The 19,604-nt window shown below is 35.5% G+C and overlaps 1 protein-coding gene across 2 annotated transcripts in view; it reads left to right on the top strand.

Annotated features, from left to right (window-relative positions):
* Window positions 1-3,028: 3,028 nt before the first annotated feature.
* Window positions 3,029-19,604, top strand: part of adgrl2b.1 (adhesion G protein-coupled receptor L2b, tandem duplicate 1) — a 117,456-nt gene continuing 100,880 nt past the window's right edge. For both annotated transcript variants that reach the window (XM_084120587.1, XM_084120586.1), the window contains exon 1: window positions 3,029-3,568. The gene's annotated coding sequence lies outside the window, so the exon portion shown is untranslated. The remainder of the gene's footprint in view (window positions 3,569-19,604) is intronic.

Raw genomic sequence — 19,604 nt, 5'->3', positions numbered from 1 at the left:
TACCTTTGGCTTATTCCAAATACTACAAATTGCACACTTTGTTTTCAATAACAAATGCACATTAATAAACAAATATTACTTAGCTATACTTTGTACAATATACTATTGTATACTATAATGTATTTTGAAAGTATACTTTCAATGCATTGTTGATCGTTTTTAGCACACAGTTAAAAATATACCTAAAATATATTTTTAAGTAAAGTGCAAATAAATACACTTAAAAAAACAACAAAAAAAAACAGATTTTTCACTTAAAGTATATTTTTCTAAAATGTATTTTTTTAGAAATTATACTAAAGTACAATTACTTTAAAGTGTGTTAAAAGTTGTATTGTGAAAATAGGTACCAGCATGATGCTAATATACTTTTAATATATTTAAAGATAGTACACTTTTTTAGTTTGCAATGTACTATTGAAAAAGGGAACATATCTCAAATACAATAAAGTATACTTTTTTCTCTAGGGAAACCATGAACAAAACCAACAACAGACATGACATACATTTGTTAACACATTATTTAACATGAACTAACAATGAAAAATACTTCTAAAGCATGTACAAATCTGATTTACTTATAGATAAAAAAAAAATCAATAATTTATAATATATATAATAAAAATTATAATTATATTTTAAAGTTGTATCTGTTCATATTATTTAATGGATCTGAGCAAACATTAACTTAATAGTGAACTGTTGTATTTTTATTAACTAATGTTAAAAAATATGAATACATGTAATTGTAACTATAAAAAAAGCATTGCTCATCGTTAGTTAATGAATAAACTAAAGTCAACTAATATGAACTTATTGTAAAGTGTTACCAATGTTTTTTTCAAAATAATAAAATAAATAGTTTTATAATAAATAGTTTATAATATTCATAGATTCATATTTCTTGCAAATAAAATAAGAGTTTGCATTACACACATCACACAAGAAAACTATAAAAACACTCTTGTTTGTTTGAGCTCTTGCTTTTACAGTGTTTTGCTCAAATGTGCACACCTGCTTTCATTTTTTTTCTGCTATTCCTTATTATGTAAAATTATGCCAATTAATATATGAGAGTACACCACTAATCCACCTTGTGAGTCTGACCCAAATTCATAGTTTTCCCTTGTGTGCTTCCTTTCCTTTTTTAAAATATTATTAATATTGACGACACATCTAAGAGATCCTTTGACCCATGTTCTTGTTCTGGAGATGAAAAAGAAAGAGATGGAAATTAATCTTTTTTCTGAAACTTTTTTTTGTGGTTCAAATGAGAAATATGGTGTGTTTGAAACAACATTTACAACAAAGCTTAGTGGTGTGAGGCTCTTCACAGCTAGGACTTCTGCTGAACTCAAACTGAAAACGTCGCTGTCTGAGCAGAATCACTTTGACCAAACTCGGTCTGATATGTGTGAAAGAAGCGTCTATTGTTGCAGCACAGATCGTGTTGGTTCCTGCTGAAGCGGGCCGGGGCCCCAGAGGTATTACTGGGGGAGACACTACTGACACCACTGGGAACAAATGGCTGGACAAACATTTTTTGTTGGCTGAAGTGTTGAGATGACTGCATGGGGCTCAAGTTACCACGGAGTAATGTCTGCCTAATTCACTCACTCTCCACATCCTGCTGATCTGACTCTTCTCTAAACCTCGTTCATCTTCCCTGAATGTCCTCCTTTATCTAAGAGAAATGATGCAGCTCGTTTTCATGCTTCAATCCAAAGCACTGTGGGATCAACATGATGTGCAATAACTGGAATGGCCAAATGTTGTGTGCATATACAACTGTCCTCAACTCAACTTTTATTTATAAAGCGCTTTCAAAACCATTAGAGTGGACCAAAGTGCTGTCCAGAAAAAGCATATCTAACAATCATACAAACACAAAATAACAACAAAATCATAACACCAGGAAAATCATACAACTATAACTCACAATTCTCAGACTCAATCAAACACAGAAAGCCTGATAAAATAATTAAGTCTTTAAGTCCTTTTTAAAAAGGCTATAAAAACACAGGTAAAACCATTAATGTACAGTGTAAAATGTGAAAATATGCAGTTATTTTTTAAAAAGCTTTTGTAAATAATATAACCCTTAAACTAACCCTAAAATAGTCTAACCCTTAAAATTATTTAGTCATATTAAAAAAATAATTACTCAATTAAAAACAAGTTCATTTAGATGTTAATACCTGAGCCTTTAGGTGACAACCTAGCGGACAAAATATATTCTAAGAATATTTGCTAACGTTCCCATTAAGTTATTAAAACGTTATTTCATTCAAAACAGCCAGTTTTTTAAAAAATGTTTTAAAACCTTTTTTCCCCCTTGGTAATAAGAACGTTAAGGAAACATTCCATTCTATTATTCTTCAATCATTATTGGAATGTTACTTTTGAATTTTCTCTGAACGATCTGAAACAAGTAACATTTAAAAAATGTTACAAATCAAAACGTTTCAGAAAAAAGCTCAATTAACAATTTATACATAACGTTTTTGTGCTAACGTTTTGAGAGAATTATTTTAATATTATTATAATATTATTATTAATATTATTATAACGTTCTTTTAATGTTACTGGAAGAACGTTTGTTCATAACTTTGAGATAAACCATGTTGGCATGTATGGCATCTCTGATGAAAAAACAGCCCACAAAACTGTAACTATAGGACTGTAGCCTAATAGTTCTAGTGAAAATACATGAAAATAAAAAGTTATCATTCTCATGATTGATGATTCAGTACAAATCAACAATTAGCGTAGTCACTGCAGTTGGTAAAATAATTGTAAAGCGATTACACAATTGTATTATGCTTATAGTGGTTTGTAATCACAGATGCTGTATAGTGTAGTTGTAGCCTGTAGTGCTCACACAGAACTGAGAATAATGTGTGTGTGAGAGGAAGTCAGGGTTTATACCACTAGAGCAGTGTGTTGGCAGTGTTTGAACAGTTGTTGAGGACACAGACTTCCGTGAGGTTTATGGCTCCGCTCCGTGTGAACGGGAACGCGTTCCAGCGCGTGTTTTCCGGCGCGCCTCTGCAGTGAGACACGCAACCGCGCGCTCGCGTCTCTGTGCTCCCGGACCGAGACTCACTTTACGCAGTCCGAAACCAGTGGAATCTCCTTAAGTTTAGAAAAAACACACTCTCGCGACTGAGTGTGCGGCAGCTCCCGTCCCGGGTTACAAACGGGGGTTTATAGGTAAACCTATCGGGCCACCTCGACGACGCACAGGCGCATGGCTTTGATTTAAAGGGAGATTCATCTCGCTCTCCCCTAAACCGAGTGTTGCATGGAGCAGGACAACTACCGGCTGCCGAGAGCGACGAAATGCGCCTTTTAAACGAGAACTCGGGGTTCGTGTTCCTCACCAGTCCGTGTTCGTAGAGGCCTAATGGGTTTATGTGGAGCGCGCGGATCCGAGCTCTACCTGCGCGAGGAGAGTGTTTGTGCGCGGGTGTAGAGGTGACTTATAAACCCTCGCTTTATCGGCCGACAAGGACTGTTCCTCAATCAATCAATCAATCAATCAATCAATCAATCAATCAATCAATCTGTGAGTATTATTCATCTCGCATATTTCCATTGTGTGACTGAATGGCGTGGCTTTGATCATTCCCAGCGACTCCATTCGGGTCTTCTGGGACAGCGAGCATCTAAACTGCAGTGTGTGTGTGTGTGTGTGTGTGTGTGTTGTGTGTGTGTTTAAAACAAACCATCAGCAGAATGAAGATCTGGCTGAAGACTTTATAAAGATTGAATCAAGCATGCAGGGTCAGATAATGATGCGCGCATTGTTCCAGTAGTGTTGATAACACGGCAGTTCATCTTGGGAAGAAAGGCTTTTTTTCTTTGGAAAGAACAGGATTGGGGCCAGATGTGAGGCTATACATCATGCTTATCTGTCCTAGAATTATCTCTATTGGAGAAATATAGAGACCTGTGCAATAAAACAAAACCTGAGAGACAGTATAGTTATTCCTCAAGCTAGAGATGTTATCTATCTATATATGGCCAAAGCAACTTGCATAGAATTTTGAAGCTTTAGTAAAATAAAAGGAATACAGTAGTAACTTTTTATTTAATGGACTGGCTTATAATGGGTAGTTTGGTAACACTTTACAATAAGGTTCATTAGTTAACATGAGTTAATGTATTAACTGATGAGCAATACATTTGTTACAGTATTTAATGTTAGACAATAAAAATCCAGCTGTTCATTGTTTGTTCATGTTAGTTCACAGTGCATTAACTAATAATGTTAACAAATACAACCTTTGATTTTAAAAATGTATTACTAAATGGTGAAATTAATATTAACTAAGATTAATATATGCTGAAGAAGTATTGTTCATCTTAGTTCATGTTAACTAACTAATGTTAACTAATTAATCTTAATGTAAAGTGTTACTGGTAGGTTAGACAGGGCTCATTCTTCATAAAATGGGAATGGGTTTACTTGAGTTGATTTCTGAAGGTCTGTGTGCGGCCGCTACATTTAGATCATTTCACTGCACATGCATTATTCACCATGATACGAGCGGCACACGTCACAATAGCTCATGAGCCTGTAGTTTGTCATTTGAATAAGAAGTGCCATTCAAATAAACAGCAAAACTGTTGTCAGATTTGAATTCGGATTAAAAGCCGTTCACACTGCATTGGTTTTGACTGAGCACAGCGAGATAAAGGTCTGAACGGGACGCACGAGCACAAACAATTAAAGAACTCATGCTGTTTGAATGAAGTTTGTCCTCTTAATGAGCGCATAACACTTTACAATAAGGTTCATTAGTTAACATTAATGTATTGACAAACATGAACTAACAAAGAGCAATACATTTGTTACAGTATTTATTCATCTTTGTTAATGTTAGTTAATAAAAATCCAGCTGTTCATGTTAGTTCACGGTGTATTAACTAATATTAACAAATACAACCTTTGATTTCAATAATGTATTAGTAAATGTTGAAATATTAACTAAGATGAATAAATTCTGTGAAGTAGGCTATTGTTCATTATTAGTTCATGTTAACTAATGAACCTTATTGTAAAGTGTTACCAATAATTTAGTATGTGCACAACAAAACCTACGGGTATAGAAAAAGGACAAAGGAAGGCCTCATCCATGTGAAAAGCCCATAGTTTAGATATTAAATGTATTATTGTATTATTGAGTCATTGGTTCATTTGAATTCAGAGAGTGAACTCACATGGACAAATGCGCAGTTGAAGGAAGTGGCGTCTCTGCTCACATCAACCGCCTGTGATTCCTGCCGCTTCATTTCCAAGCCTGCATTTACATAACAAAGTGTTCGAGTCTCAACTGTGAAAAACTTGAGTCTCTCCACCCTCCCCCTCCCGAAGGTCCGGCCCGACTGAGGCTCAGGCTTGTGCTCAGAGAGCGGCCGTTTACACCCGAGGACACTCACTCTGCCTCTCTTTCTCATCCAGCCTTTTGTTTTCAGATCGTAAGATTCGATTAAATTAGTTATTTTCCAGTTTACCAAAAATAAATAAATAAATCCCTTGTCAGAAAGGCTTAAGACTGTGTAGAGGATCCAGATCTTGATTGTCATAATATTTAGGATTTTTTGACTTTGTTATGTTCTTAGTTTTAATTTTTAAGTTAAGTAATTTTATTGTGTATTCATAAAGATGCACTAAGGAACTCTGGCCTCTCTGTCTCAGTTTTGTAGCGTTTGTGCTTTGCTCTTCTGTGCATATTAAATCTGATGGTTTGCTTTATTCCTGGGATGCAATATATCGGCCCCCATACCGGTATCGGCTGATATATGGTCATTTTTAGTGTAATCGTTATCGGACCAATAAGAATATTTGGCCGATATATAAAACGTCCCCTTGGAATTATAAGGTTCTATCTGACATTTTTGTAAAAATTTAGTTATTCACATATTCTTATTCTGTGACCACTCCTTTACATTATGTGATGTTGTTTCTTAAGTTGTGTACATTTTGGAACTTTTTATTTAGAAAATAAAAAGGTTCTTTCTACACAGTCGAATGGAATGCAAAAACTTTAAAGCTCAATATCTCAAAACTGCTCAGAACGCAGATAGAACCTTATAATTCCAAGGTGGCGAAAAGCCGATCAATAATGTATTATTTCCTCCAGCTGAGACACTTCAGATGCGCACTGTTCAACATGATGGGTTTAAATTGCTTGAAATATGATTGGAATCACTTTCAGTAAGGAAAATACAGTTAAGTGCAAGTCTGTTATATAGGCTACATAAAATTATATATTATTATTTATATATAAATAATATATACAAATTATATTATTATTAAAATTATAATGAGAACATTATAATTGTGTGTTTGGGACGTGGCTTTTAATGCTGAGACTTTTGATTTTGTAATCAGGCTCTCAAAAATTCTATAGAAATTTGGATTTAGATTTATCGGCCAATATATCGGTTATCGGCTTTCAAATATAAATAATTATCGGTTATCGGTATCGGTGCATCCCTACTTTATTCCCATGGCTGATTGTACCATAGTTTTCACCAGTATTGTCAAGTCAAATTTACTTGTATTATATAACGCTTTTCCCAATACATTGTTTCAGAGGTGGACGAAGTACACAACTTCCTTACTTGAGTGAAAGTATAGATACTACTGGTCAAATATTACTCCGTTACAAGTAAAAGTTGTAAAGACCTATTTTTACTTAAGTAAAAGTACAGAAGTACTTGATTTTAAAAGTACTTAAGTATCAAAAGTAAAAAGTAAATGTAAATGCATTGTTTTGTTGCATTGTTGTATGTAAGTAGGCTACCGTATGCCTCTGAATCTATGCCTGCATACCTAACCTCATATCAATATCAAATTTATTTCTAGAACACAGTTCCAGTAGTGGGATTGAATGTGAGATTGAATAAATGCACTCAATAACGTCCACAATGGTTTCCGACACCCAAATGGCTGTTCCCTCAAATATTGCCCTATTTAAAGTTTTTTGGCTTTTAGTATGAATATGTTAGCTTTACTGTTATCTATAAGCAAGGGTGCTCCAAAAAAGTGACAAAATTCGCATTTAGAAAACCAAACCCAACGATGAAAATGAAAATCAGGTTTATGTCAGAATCCAATGTCAGATTGACGTTGATCTCCAACGTTGGACAGACGTTGTATTGTGGTTGAAAATGAAAATCGGGTTGACATCAGAAACCAACATCAGTCGGGTTCTGACGTCAACCCGACTTTTATTTTCAACCAAAATGCAACCCCTGCAACCAAAATCATCCACTAACTGATGTTACTTTCTACTCAAGGACCTTGACAGAATTGTAGTGGAGTAAAAAGTACGATATTTATCTTTCAAATGTAGTGAAGTTAAAGTAAAAAGTTTCCAGAAAAAATAATACTCAAGTAAAGTACAGATTAGGGATGTTAACCGATGACCGTTTGACCGATGGTTGACCGTATCAACGTTAACCGATCAAAGTTGTCGGTAGTCGGTTAAAAAAAAAGTGATCTCTAAATTAGGCTATTATAGACAGTGGACTTAACGCTACTACAGTTAGCCATCTCATTCCAAGATCTTTTTGTGTGAAGTGAACAAATCCCTCACACTCAATTTTTCATAACTCGCCTGTTTGTACTTAATAAACCAATAAAAATGTTTGGCGCGAGGGTCACAGCGCTTGGGTTCGCGCGCTCACAAGGTTTGCGAAAAGTAAAGGCTACAGGCTAAAACACTCGAGGTTAGAGCCAGGGCAGACGACAGGATGAAGCGTGCAAAGAAAAGTAGTGTGTGGGACCATTTCACCAAAAAGAATGACACAGATGTAAGTTGCAACTTGTGTGATACAGTGCTTAAATACAGTAGTAGCACATCATCTATGATGTAAGGTGATGATGGTCATCATATTTCTTTATTATTGTTAGCACTATACCTCAAACTAAAGCGGCGTCTCTTCGGAGCTGTCATTTTCTTAAATGAGGCGCGGCAATGTTTCAAATGAGCTTCTAACGCTAGACAAACGCCTTTATTTTCAACGCGATCACCTTGTACCCAAACCATTTCGAAACTAAGGAGTCATTTGTCCTCCGTCCGATTACATACAAGCTCCTCGGCGCCGCGTTTGCGGGACTCATGTTTCGCGCTGTAGGGGATTTAAAAAAAGTGACGTGAGTGGAAGGGCCGGGAGGCAGAGAGGCAGAGAGATGCGAAAAGTTGCGAAATTGCAGGCGCGGCTCGAAATGGCTATTATTTCAAATAGCGTAGCATATTTTAAACTAATCGGTTAACCGGTTTCAACCGGCTAATGAGGCTCGGTGGTCGGTCAAGAAAATTTTTAGTTTTCGCCATCCCTAGTACAGATACTCAAAAAGTGTACTTAAGTACAGTACTCAAGTAAATGTACTTTGTTACTGTCCACCTCTGCATTGTTTCAAAGCAGCTTCACCAAAAATGATGATGTTAATATCTTCATGCCTTAGAGCCGGGCGACCATACAAGCAATCAAGCTGTAAACTGTAGTTTTACAGTAAAACAGTGGTAACTTTCTACCATCCATTTCTGGCGTCCAAAAAGAAACACCAAAGTGTTGAAGACGATGTTGAAGTCCCCCTGTAGTCAATCATTTTATCCCTTAAAACTCATCTTTGATCACCAAAATGACATATTTAAAACTTCATGCCTTAAAATATCTTGAATGTAACTCGACACCCTTGCCTCATTTAGTATGCAAATGAGCCCCGCCTCCACTCACTCACTCAGCTCAGAGATCCACTGGTTGATGATCACACGTTGATCTGATTGGTTACAAGGTAGTTTGTGACGTCAGAAACACCAGCGATTTCAAAGCGTGTTTTTGAGACTGTCTTTGGTTCACTGCAGTTTTAAGGAGAAAATACTCAGCAATGCTGTCGACTTATGAATTTACACATGGTTAAAGCAGATTAAAAACACCACATAGACATATAAACAACATTAAAAGCTGGATTTACACCACAGGGGGACTTTAAAAAAAATCCTTTGTTATTTGTCTAGATTCTACTTACCAATAGTTGGTGCAAGCTTTGGTTAAACTATTCTAAGTGTGATTCTACAGAGATAACGGTGATCTGATATAGTGATCTGATGTATATAGTGATGTAGTGATCTGATATAGTGATCTGATAGTGATCTGATGTATATAATGCTCTGATAGTGATCTGATGTATATAGTGATCTGATGTAACGGTGATCTGGTGTATATAGACTGTTTCGATAACACCTGATTGATTCCCTATCAGCACTTCAGCGTAATGATCAGGCTATTGATTGGATCGTGATCACACTCTGTTACACCTGATGAGTTGTGGCTCATATTGAATGCAGTTTCACACTCTACATGAGGCTGATGGTGTGAAACGGGCTTGCTGAAACAGTACTGTAGTCAGTCTTAAGACTGTAGTCTTCAACACATCCCTGTGTGAGTCCCGGCGGCTTGTGGTCCTTCTCCTGATCCCGTCCCCTTACTCGCTTCTTGCCAAGTTCTCCGCTCTGCCCTGTCGAATTAAAGCTGAAGAAAGCATGCATGCATGTGAACATGAAGACAGCATTCAGATATATCATATTACACCACTGGTTTCTTTTACCAGTATTTACTGACTCCATCCACCAAAAGACTTTGTCTGTCGAAAGCAATAATGGCTGAAGAATTCGGGGCGAAAGGCAGAAGGAGGTTAGTGCTCGCAGTCTGTGGAGAAAATGGTATGGATCTGTGTGTGAGTGTGTGTGTGTGTGTGTGATGAGGAGCGAAGCATCTGGAAAAGTTCAATAATGTTTTGTACAGTGGGAGAATTCAGTTGTTGCTCTGACTACTTCATGCATAAGGAATGTTGATTATTATTTAACGTTTCTCATATTAAACCGCACAATGAATGGATGTCATATATGGGTTTTATCTTTAGTATTATGAATTGACAAATGTGTGATTTCCTCACCTGCCACTTGCATATGTTTCGACAACTTTTGACGTCTAAATGAACAATTTCCCGGAATTGGTCTTTGAATCTGTTTCAGTCCATAAAGCGGATGAATGGAGATTGATCTCTGTAGTTTGCTCATGTTCCCACAGAAATGATCTGGATTGCTCAAGTTCTTGGCGTATCTTATTTCTGCTGTCCTAGAAAGTCTTGTGTCTTTCTTGAGTTACTATTTAGACTTCATGATGCATGTAAGCAAGCTGACGCTATCATGTGTTGTTACACAGAAATCATTTTAAAATGTGTTTTTATGGATAGTTACTGTATAACACTACACACACACACACACACACACACACACAGTTGCACTGAACGCAGTTACTACATTAGTAACACATTATCTAAAATAATTATTGGAACTAAAATGAAGTTAAATCATGTGACAAATTCAGTAACATAATAGGAAGAAATCCTGAACGTTGTTTATTCGTCTTGCAGTGCAGATGTGTATTATGTAAATGACAAAACAAACAGAAATGTGCACATAACCTAAAGACAGATTGTCAGATTTATATTGCAATTTAATGCTCTTTTCTAAATGTACAGACATATAACCATACTTACCCATTATGTCTAAGCAGAGTTTTAATTTATAATGTTTTCAGGTACAGAAATAATATTTTAAAATCAACTGACATTTTTTTACATTATAGAGAATAACAGTAGCCAGAAAATTACATTCATACATCTCATATTAATATTGCTAAATAATCAAAGACAGCATGAAAAGTTACCAGTACAGTAGCTTTTGTATTTAATTTAATGAGCTTAAATTATTATCTAGACAATGTTTTTTGTTGTTTTATACTTAACTCCAAAGCAAATGCATTGTGAATGTGGTGCAAATATTGTCCATGCTTTCCGTATATGCCAGAAACCTTAAGAAGCTGAAAAGTTAGTTTGCCAATTTATATTGCAATTTAATGCTCTTTTCTAAATGTACAGAAATATAACTGTACTTAACCATCATGTTTAAGCAGTTTTAATCTATAATCTGGATATTGTACTTTTTTCAGGTACAGAAATAAAAGTGTAATATTTTCAAATCAACTAAATTTCAGGACATAGCACACATTATAGAGAATAACAGTAGCCAAACAAATTACATTCATATCATACAGCTCATATTAATATTGCTAAATAACCAAAAGACAGCATGGAAAGTTACCAGTACAGTAGCTTTTGCAGTATGTCATTTTATACCCTTAAATTATTATTTAGACAAACAATGTTTTTATTTTATTTTTATATTTAAACAAATGCAAATGCGTTATGAATGTGGGGAAAATATTTTCCATGCTTTCACAAATCTTATTTTGCTCATGCAAATGGTTTTTAGCCATTATTTTATTCTTGCATATGCCAGAGAGCTCAAGTATCTGAAGAGGTACACGTGTGCTCTTTGAGCAACAATAAAAGCTATTGATAATCATACAACCTTTTCCCCATTTTGTTTGTGTACAAACAACAAAGGCCATTAAATTCTATATTTAGCTGTAGCTGGACTGGTGGATCACGGCGCTGAACGCCACTGATTCCTAACGGGAAACACAAACTGTTCACATGGCCATTGTCACTCATTATTTCTCTAATGAAGGAGACATGACCCTGAAGAAGCAGTGTGTGTGTGAGTGTGTGTGTGTGTGTGTGTGTGTGTGTTTGCAATCAGTTGTGAGCAGTCATTAGAAACCTCAGAACAGAATGAAACTGCTATAATCTCTCGATAATCATCTTTAATCTTGTTTATTATGAATACAGTGAAATAATAAGCATGGATTGTTTCACATTTCTGTGTCTGTGAAGGTGTCAGTCAAGTCAGTTTTATTTATTATAGCGCTTTTTGCAAAACACATATTTTCAAAGCAGCTTTAGAGAAAATCATGATGCTGATGTTTATAATATCTTAATCCCTTCATGACTTATAGTCACGTTTCGCAGATTAGAACTGGGCGATAGTAATATAGGTTACATTTTTGGCGATACAATCATGCAGTTGAGATTGCTATAAATTACCCTACACGAGTAGGCATTTATGATTTTTATGCGTTTATCTATATAAAATTGGGCATACGTATATGTACAGCTTTATATAAAGAGCTGGGAATTAATATAGTTGCATTTTGCGATGATATAAACAAAATTACACAGCTGAGATTTGCTATATAATACTGCTTTACGTGAATATAGTATAAGTTGTGCTTAAAACGCTTTACATTACACACTGTCAGTATACATTAATATTGTTCGCTTCACTGGTGCTAAAACAACTCTTTATACAAACGTATGAAGACTAATAAATCTTGTTGGTGAAAAGAGTTTGGGGAATTACAGAGAAACTCAAGTGTAAACCCAAGCTTCCAGTTTGTTGGGTAATGAATTGTAACCTCACCTTTGTTCTCTTCTGTAGTCTTGACATTTTAAGTCCTGCACTAAGGCATTGTGTGTCAGGACCTGTGTTGCACACCTAGCATGAGCTCTCACATGAGTCCTCATGCAGTGTTTTAATCGCACCCTGTTGAGCTGCCGAGAGTGACGGATGGGCGGTTGCGTTGTGCAGTATGTGTTGGTGAGGCTCGTCCAGTTGGAGGCTGATGAATGGCTAAAGGTCTCGTAGCCGCATCTATCAGAGGATTAGCATTGACCGGTGAGACCTCTCCACCGGCCCCAACAAACGCTACATTAGCATAGAGAAAGACCACAGGCTCTTCACAGGATAGCGGCGTAATGTGTGTGGATACCTCTGTGGGAATGTCTAATTAATTTTATTTATGTATTTATTTGTTTAGCTGTGAGGATGCACACAGCAGCTGGTAATGCTACATCTGTTGAGTTTGTTTCAGTTAGGGCTGATCGTGACTAACTGTTCATTCAAGCCATCAGTCGACTGATGCACGTTTATGATAATTACATCGGGACAAGGTTAAGTTTCAAGGCTGAGAAAGAATATTATATGTAATATTGTTCTACATGACAGAGAAATACTCAACTAGAGCTGTATGATTCTTTTTTTGTTTGTTAAATTGAGATCGTTATTAGGGTTGGGTATCGTTGTAATTTTAATTATTCCAATTCAGCTTATCGATTCCTAATTTAATTCTAATAAATAAATAAATAACACATCAGATATTCACATTCACATTTAAGTCTTATTACCATGAACAAAAATCAACATGCTAAAGAACCCTTACTCAAGGAACATTTGTCTATGGATTTAACCATAGCAAAAACAACTAAATAATATATATTTCAAGCATTATTAAATACAAGTAAACACTCAGTAATTACAAAAAAAGAATAAATAAACAAATAATAAATAATAAATAATACAACTGAACAAAGATACGATTGAAACAAACAGTGTTTTAGGATTTTCAGGTTCAGAAACTACTCAAGTGTAAAATAACTGCACTTTTAATAAAATATACATTACAAATATAGTTGCAAAAGTTATTTAGTCAAGAACAGTGATAATTTTCTCTTTGTCTTCTGTTATTATAGAGATGGCAGCAGGATTATTAGTGTTATTATAGGAATATTAGTGTTATTATAGAGACGGCAGCAGGATTATTAGTGTTATTATAGGAATATTAGTGTTATTATAGGAATATTAGTGTTATAGAGACGGCAGCAGGATTATTAGTGTTATTATAGGAATATTAGTGTTATTATAGGAATATTAGTGTTATAGAGACGGCAGCAGGATTATTAGTGTTATTATAGGAATATTAGTGTTATTATAGGAATATTAGTGTTATTATAGAGACGGCAGCAGGATTATTAGTGTTATTATAGGAATATTAGTGTTATTATAGGAATATTAGTGTTATTATAGAGACGGCAGCAGGAATATTATTGGAATATTAGTGTTATTATAGAGACGGCAGCAGGATTATTATAGGAATATTAGTGTTATTATAGGAATATTAGTGTTATTATAGAGACGGCAGCAGGATTATTAGTGTTATTATAGGAATATTAGTGTTATTATAGGAATATTAGTGTTATAGAGACGGCAGCAGGATTATTAGTGTTATTATAGGAATATTAGTGTTATTATAGGAATATTAGTGTTATTATAGAGACGGCAGCAGGATTATTAGTGTTATTATAGGAATATTAGTGTTATTATAGGAATATTAGTGTTATAGAGACGGCAGCAGGAATATTATAGGAATATTAGTGTTATTATAGAGACGGCAGCAGGATTATTATAGGAATATTAGTGTTATTATAGGAATATTAGTGTTATTATAGAGACGGCAACAGGAATATTAGTGTTATTATAGGAATATTAGTGTTATAGAGACGGCAGCAGGAATATTATAGGAATATTAGTGTTATTATAGAGACGGCAGCAGGATTATTATAGGAATATTAGTGTTATTATAGGAATATTAGTGTTATTATAGAGACGGCAACAGGAATATTAGTGTTATTATAGGAATATTAGTGTTATTATAGGAATATTAGTGTTATTATAGAGACGGCAGCAGGATTATTAGGGTTATTATAGGAATATTAGTGTTATTATAGGAATATTAGTGTTATTATAGAGACGGCAGCAGGATTATTAGTGTTATTATAGGAATATTAGTGTTATTATAGAGACGGCAGGGATATTAGGCTGCTGTCACTTTAAGAGCTGCACGGATCCAGTATACTGTTACACACACGTTTTCTTTGTGTTTGCGAGGATGTTTTTGTGTGTATTTGTCCATTCAAGTGCAAAAAGACGCGCAAGTCAAGTCACCTTTATTTATACAGCGCTTTTTACAATACAGATTGTTTCAAAGCAGCTTTACAGTGCTAAGAGGAAAATAACGCAACAAAGTTTGTTTCGGCTGTACAGCAGATTTCAGTTCAGTTTCGCGCTCTACACAGACTGTGTGTGTGTGTGTGTGTGTGTGTGCAGCACAGAAAACTGTGCGTCTCGTGCTTGAATGGTTTAAAGTTACATTAAAATGCACACAAATAAGAGTGTGTGCGTCTTATCGAATCTCCTGTTTTGGGGATTTCGGAGCCGGTTCTCGATAGCCGACCCTAATCGCGGTGTCCCGAGCGCCGGTCGAGATGATGCGAGAGTCGTTTGTCTGCGCCGTTTATTCCAGGTTTTCTTCTGGTGGAAGGCAGCACATGTGTTCATGCGTGGCACATGATTTTATGACACTCCTGATGTGCTTCTTGCCAAATGGTTATGAATCATCATCATCATCTTTGTCATAAAGGCTTTGAGAAGGACCTTTATGAAACCGCCTGACAGAAAAAGAGAGAAGAACTGCAGATGTGGTGTATTTAATTCCTCTAAAACAGATGTATATTTTGCAGCATTTGTGCCTGGTAATTATTGTTCTCTGCATTTTTTTGTTTTCATTGTGCTTTGAATTCCTTTGTTGTTTTTTTTATCCAATATTTCCTGGCACAGATGCAGAAAGCCACATGGCTGTGGTGTTTAATTCATTCCCTCCCTCTTGATTGCCTCTGATTTGCTCCATTTTAAACAGGCTGGACGGTCTTGCCGTAGATGCGCTGTGAAGCGAGTGTGTTGATCAGCCAGGCGAGCACAAGCATGATTGCTGATTGCTCAGGGTTTTAATTATGGAAATCATGAGCTCTTAAGAATGCTCAAAGCTATTTGCTAATGGTGCGAGTCATAAAAATGGGGTATCGAATATTGTTGCACTACAAGATGTTTAACGCCTGAGATTGCTTGTGGTTGAAACCTGTAACATACACTTGAAATTATATTGGATTTGAGAAGTAATTTGTGCATTATAATCGCAGACAACACATTATATCTTATTGTGGCTCAAGAGGATTGTAAATTGTGTTTATAAATGTCCTTTTGAGCATCATTCTGGCAGCGTTGTGCGCAAGCTGCAAAATACTTATTTCTTTATTGCTTTATATAACCAATAAAATAAATACTTGTATAAAAAAATACTCAGCAATTTTTATCAGTGGATACTAACAAAATAGTGTCTTTGATCAAAAGTTCAACTTTTCAGACAGTCGCAACACTTTATCATGAATGCCTCTGAACGTTTGATCAGCTCCGTGAAATGGGGAAATTATAGTAACATTTATTTTTTTATGGATTATTTGCTGTGAAACAAATTTCCCTCATGCTTTTTCAAATAATATAGAGTATGTGGACCATTAGGGTCACTACTCTTACTTGCTTTTGCAGTCGAGGAGTATTTCTCATTTTGGTGTATTGGATCTTATCGAACAAATGAACACAATCATGGCTTTTTTACCCTAATGTTCCAGCATTAAGACTGCGTTAGACATCTCTCAGGAAGGCGTTGTTGTCAGTATGGTGCGTTTTCTTGGAAATGTAGGCTGTGCTTATCACTGCCACCTCTTTAGCATGTCAAAGTCTGTTAATGAAATGTTTAAGGGTTTATTTTATGTAGTTGTTCACAGTAACCTGTTTTCCTCCAGATAATCCATCCTCGGCTTGCATTGCTCAAGCTGGAAAAGCTCTTAAATCGGCGCTTACAGTTGTGAAACAGGTTCATTTCACTCTGCAACTCTTCAGATGAAAGTCATTGAGTCATTTTAATTGCTCTGCGAGTGAATTTCACCAGTTTTGGTCACAGAACTAGTCTAGTTAGAAGGTGTGGTGGTGTTTTAAACGCTCATGGGTTTCTTATGAAAGAAAGGTCTGCTACACTAAATATAAATACGGATCTCTAGATTCAAGCCGGCTAAATATGAATTGTGCTGATTGCTTCCTTTTTTGGTCTGTTTTCCCAGAACAATAATGCTCTGTTCCTGACCTGTCACAGACTATACTAAGAACCAAATAGTAGATAATGCTGCAAATGACTGTGAATCATTGAATGATTAGTTTTCTGAGTGGGACCAGGCATGTTTCTCAAACCGCTGCGTTTCCTTGTTCTCTATGCGGTAACTAAGGGACGGGACACGGACACAAGCAGGAATTATGTTCAGGGGGACAGAAGAGGGGAAAGTAGAGGATTGGGCCAGAAAACGGATTAGACTCCATCCAGCGGCCAGCAGACCCTTCTCTATTGAAGGGTATCAAAAAAGTTACTTTTGTTCTTTTTATATAAAATACATGGATTCAAAGCCGATGAAGCCGAAGCGACTGTACATTCATTATGATTTTCTTTGCGTTTGTGAACAGAACATTGATAAAAGGAACATTTGAAAGAGTAGTGTCTTCATTATTCATGTGAAATGTAATGCATAAGCGCTTATTCATTCTTAGATGTTAAGAAAGTTCTTCATATCTCCATTCCATACCATGATTTGGTATTTAAGCTTGATGCTAAAATCAGGGATGCACCGAAATGAAGATTCTGGGCCGAAACTGAAACTGAAAATTCTGGATGCTATTGACAGAAAACCAAAACTTTTATTATTAAAAAAATATTTATTTATTTTTGTATAATTGTATTGATATTAGATTATTAATATTGTATTAAATTACTTTTAAATGAAATTCAGTCATTTTAATAATACATTTTAAAAACACAAGCCTGTATATATTTATATTTATTACATTACATTGGGGGAGGCATAGACAAATGCATCATAGATATATACAGTATAACAAATGTAACAAATAGAGTAAGGTCTAACTGTAGTGTGTTCAGGTACAGACATGTAATAATTAGGCCTAAATTTAAAATAACACTATTGTGTTCACTGTATAAATGAAATATAGATTAATCTAAAGCTGTGTTTAGTGGTTAACAGTAATGACTTAGCAGCAGGTGTTTATAAGCAGCAAGTGTTTATAAGCAGCAGGTGTGTATAGGCTGCTGTCACTTTAAAACTGAACACACAGATCCAATATAATGATACACATCCATTTCTTTCTCAACTCTTTACGTTCACTTAAGACAACCGACTGTGTTTACCAGAATACTTGCCTAGAACGGGTGTTTTGACTTGTGTGTGTGTCCGTTCAAGCGCACAGAGATGCAAAAGAGGAATCAATGTGCTGTTCGCTCGCGACCTGAAACGTGCCTATCTTTTGGGTGTGTGTTCGGGTGTGTGTTCGGGTGTGTGTGCTCATATTTTCAGCCGTTTTTCTCTTTCGGCCCATAACCAAAAATGCCATTTTCAGCCGATAATTTTCTGCAGCCGAAATTTCGGTGCATCCCTAGATACTTTACGATAAAACGTCCACATAGATTTTGAGTGATTTTCATAAAGGCACGTGAACACAATTGCGTATTTATCAATAGAAGACTGGATTTTCTTTGGGAACTAGGGCCGTGCCGGACTACATCTCTGTGGATGGACATCATTAGTGGTGAAGTGCTTGTCATACAGCAAAACCCATTTTAGCGTAATTTGTCATTTTGTTATGTGCTTTTGGTTTAAATTGTTTTTATTTCAGTTGTATTTGATACTCCCCTGCTGTAACTAAAGAGTGCACAATTGTAAATAAAATGGCTTAGTACAGTTGAAATTTCATTGACATCCATCAGCGACAGGTGGAGCAATGTAATGTAATGTAATGTATGAATGATGAACTGGGGCTCATGAATGGGACTGAATTTAAAGCCACTGCAGAAAGTGTCTAAACTGGACTGGTTCACGTCAGATCAGGGTGAATGTCTGTCTGGACTAAAACCACACTTAATACGATTTAAAACCAAATGTTATTTCAGTAGTTTATCGACAAGCCATTAATCCGGCGTAGTGAACACTGCAACTGGAATCAGGGGCTTGAACTGAAGTGTGCAGGAGCCGTAAATAAACACTTCCACTCTAAGTAAACATGCAGCATAATTAGTTTAGTTGTCAGTACAACATAATAATAATGATATAGCACGTACATTCCTCAACTCTGAGAATAATTAAACTCTATCAGAGCACCTGTTGTGAAACTGCATCCACTCCAGATAATTGTTTTTTAAATAATTGTGGTTTGTGAATTTAACATGACAGTAATTGGAGAAGCCCGTCAAAAAAATTAAGCAAAATGTTAATGTGCAAATTAACCAATGGCATTAGACGAACAAATAGAGTCTACATTTACAGATCATAATCAAGTGACCGCATGTGTTGGACACACTGATGAAAATCACACTGATGTTTTGGATTAGTTTAAGTGCTAATGTAAAAAAAAAAAATCATTTTCATTTTTTCACATTTTTTCGTCTTTTTGAGACTTAAATGTGGGTCGTATGAATATTATACAGGGCTTGACGATTTATTTTTCCCAAGGAACATATGTGTTCCTAAGATTACATTTCAAAATGTACATTAAAAAAACAAAAAAACTTTTGGAGTTCAATGACATTATCAAATAATGTTTTTCGTCAATGTAAAGATACAGGGAGACGTTTACAAGCAAAGGTTGGCACTCACTAGGTTTTTCAATATTTCTGCTTCAAACTATTTAAATTATGTAATTATAAATATTTATACACACATACTGTAATAAACAGGTTATTGTGGCAATACTAGTAAAATCTTGAATAATAACGCTAATGTTCTTTCTGTGACAGGACAGCACAGACAAAAGTTACAAGAGTTTACGTCGAATTAAGTTCTGAAAACAACGTATTACAATATAAACTTCATGAAGTAAACATTGTCATAA

The sequence above is a fragment of the Abramis brama genome, assembly GCF_963993115.1.
Source record: "Abramis brama genome assembly, chromosome: 7".
Lineage (NCBI taxonomy): Eukaryota > Metazoa > Chordata > Actinopteri > Cypriniformes > Leuciscidae > Abramis > Abramis brama.
This window is presented reverse-complemented; position numbering and strand designations above follow the sequence as displayed.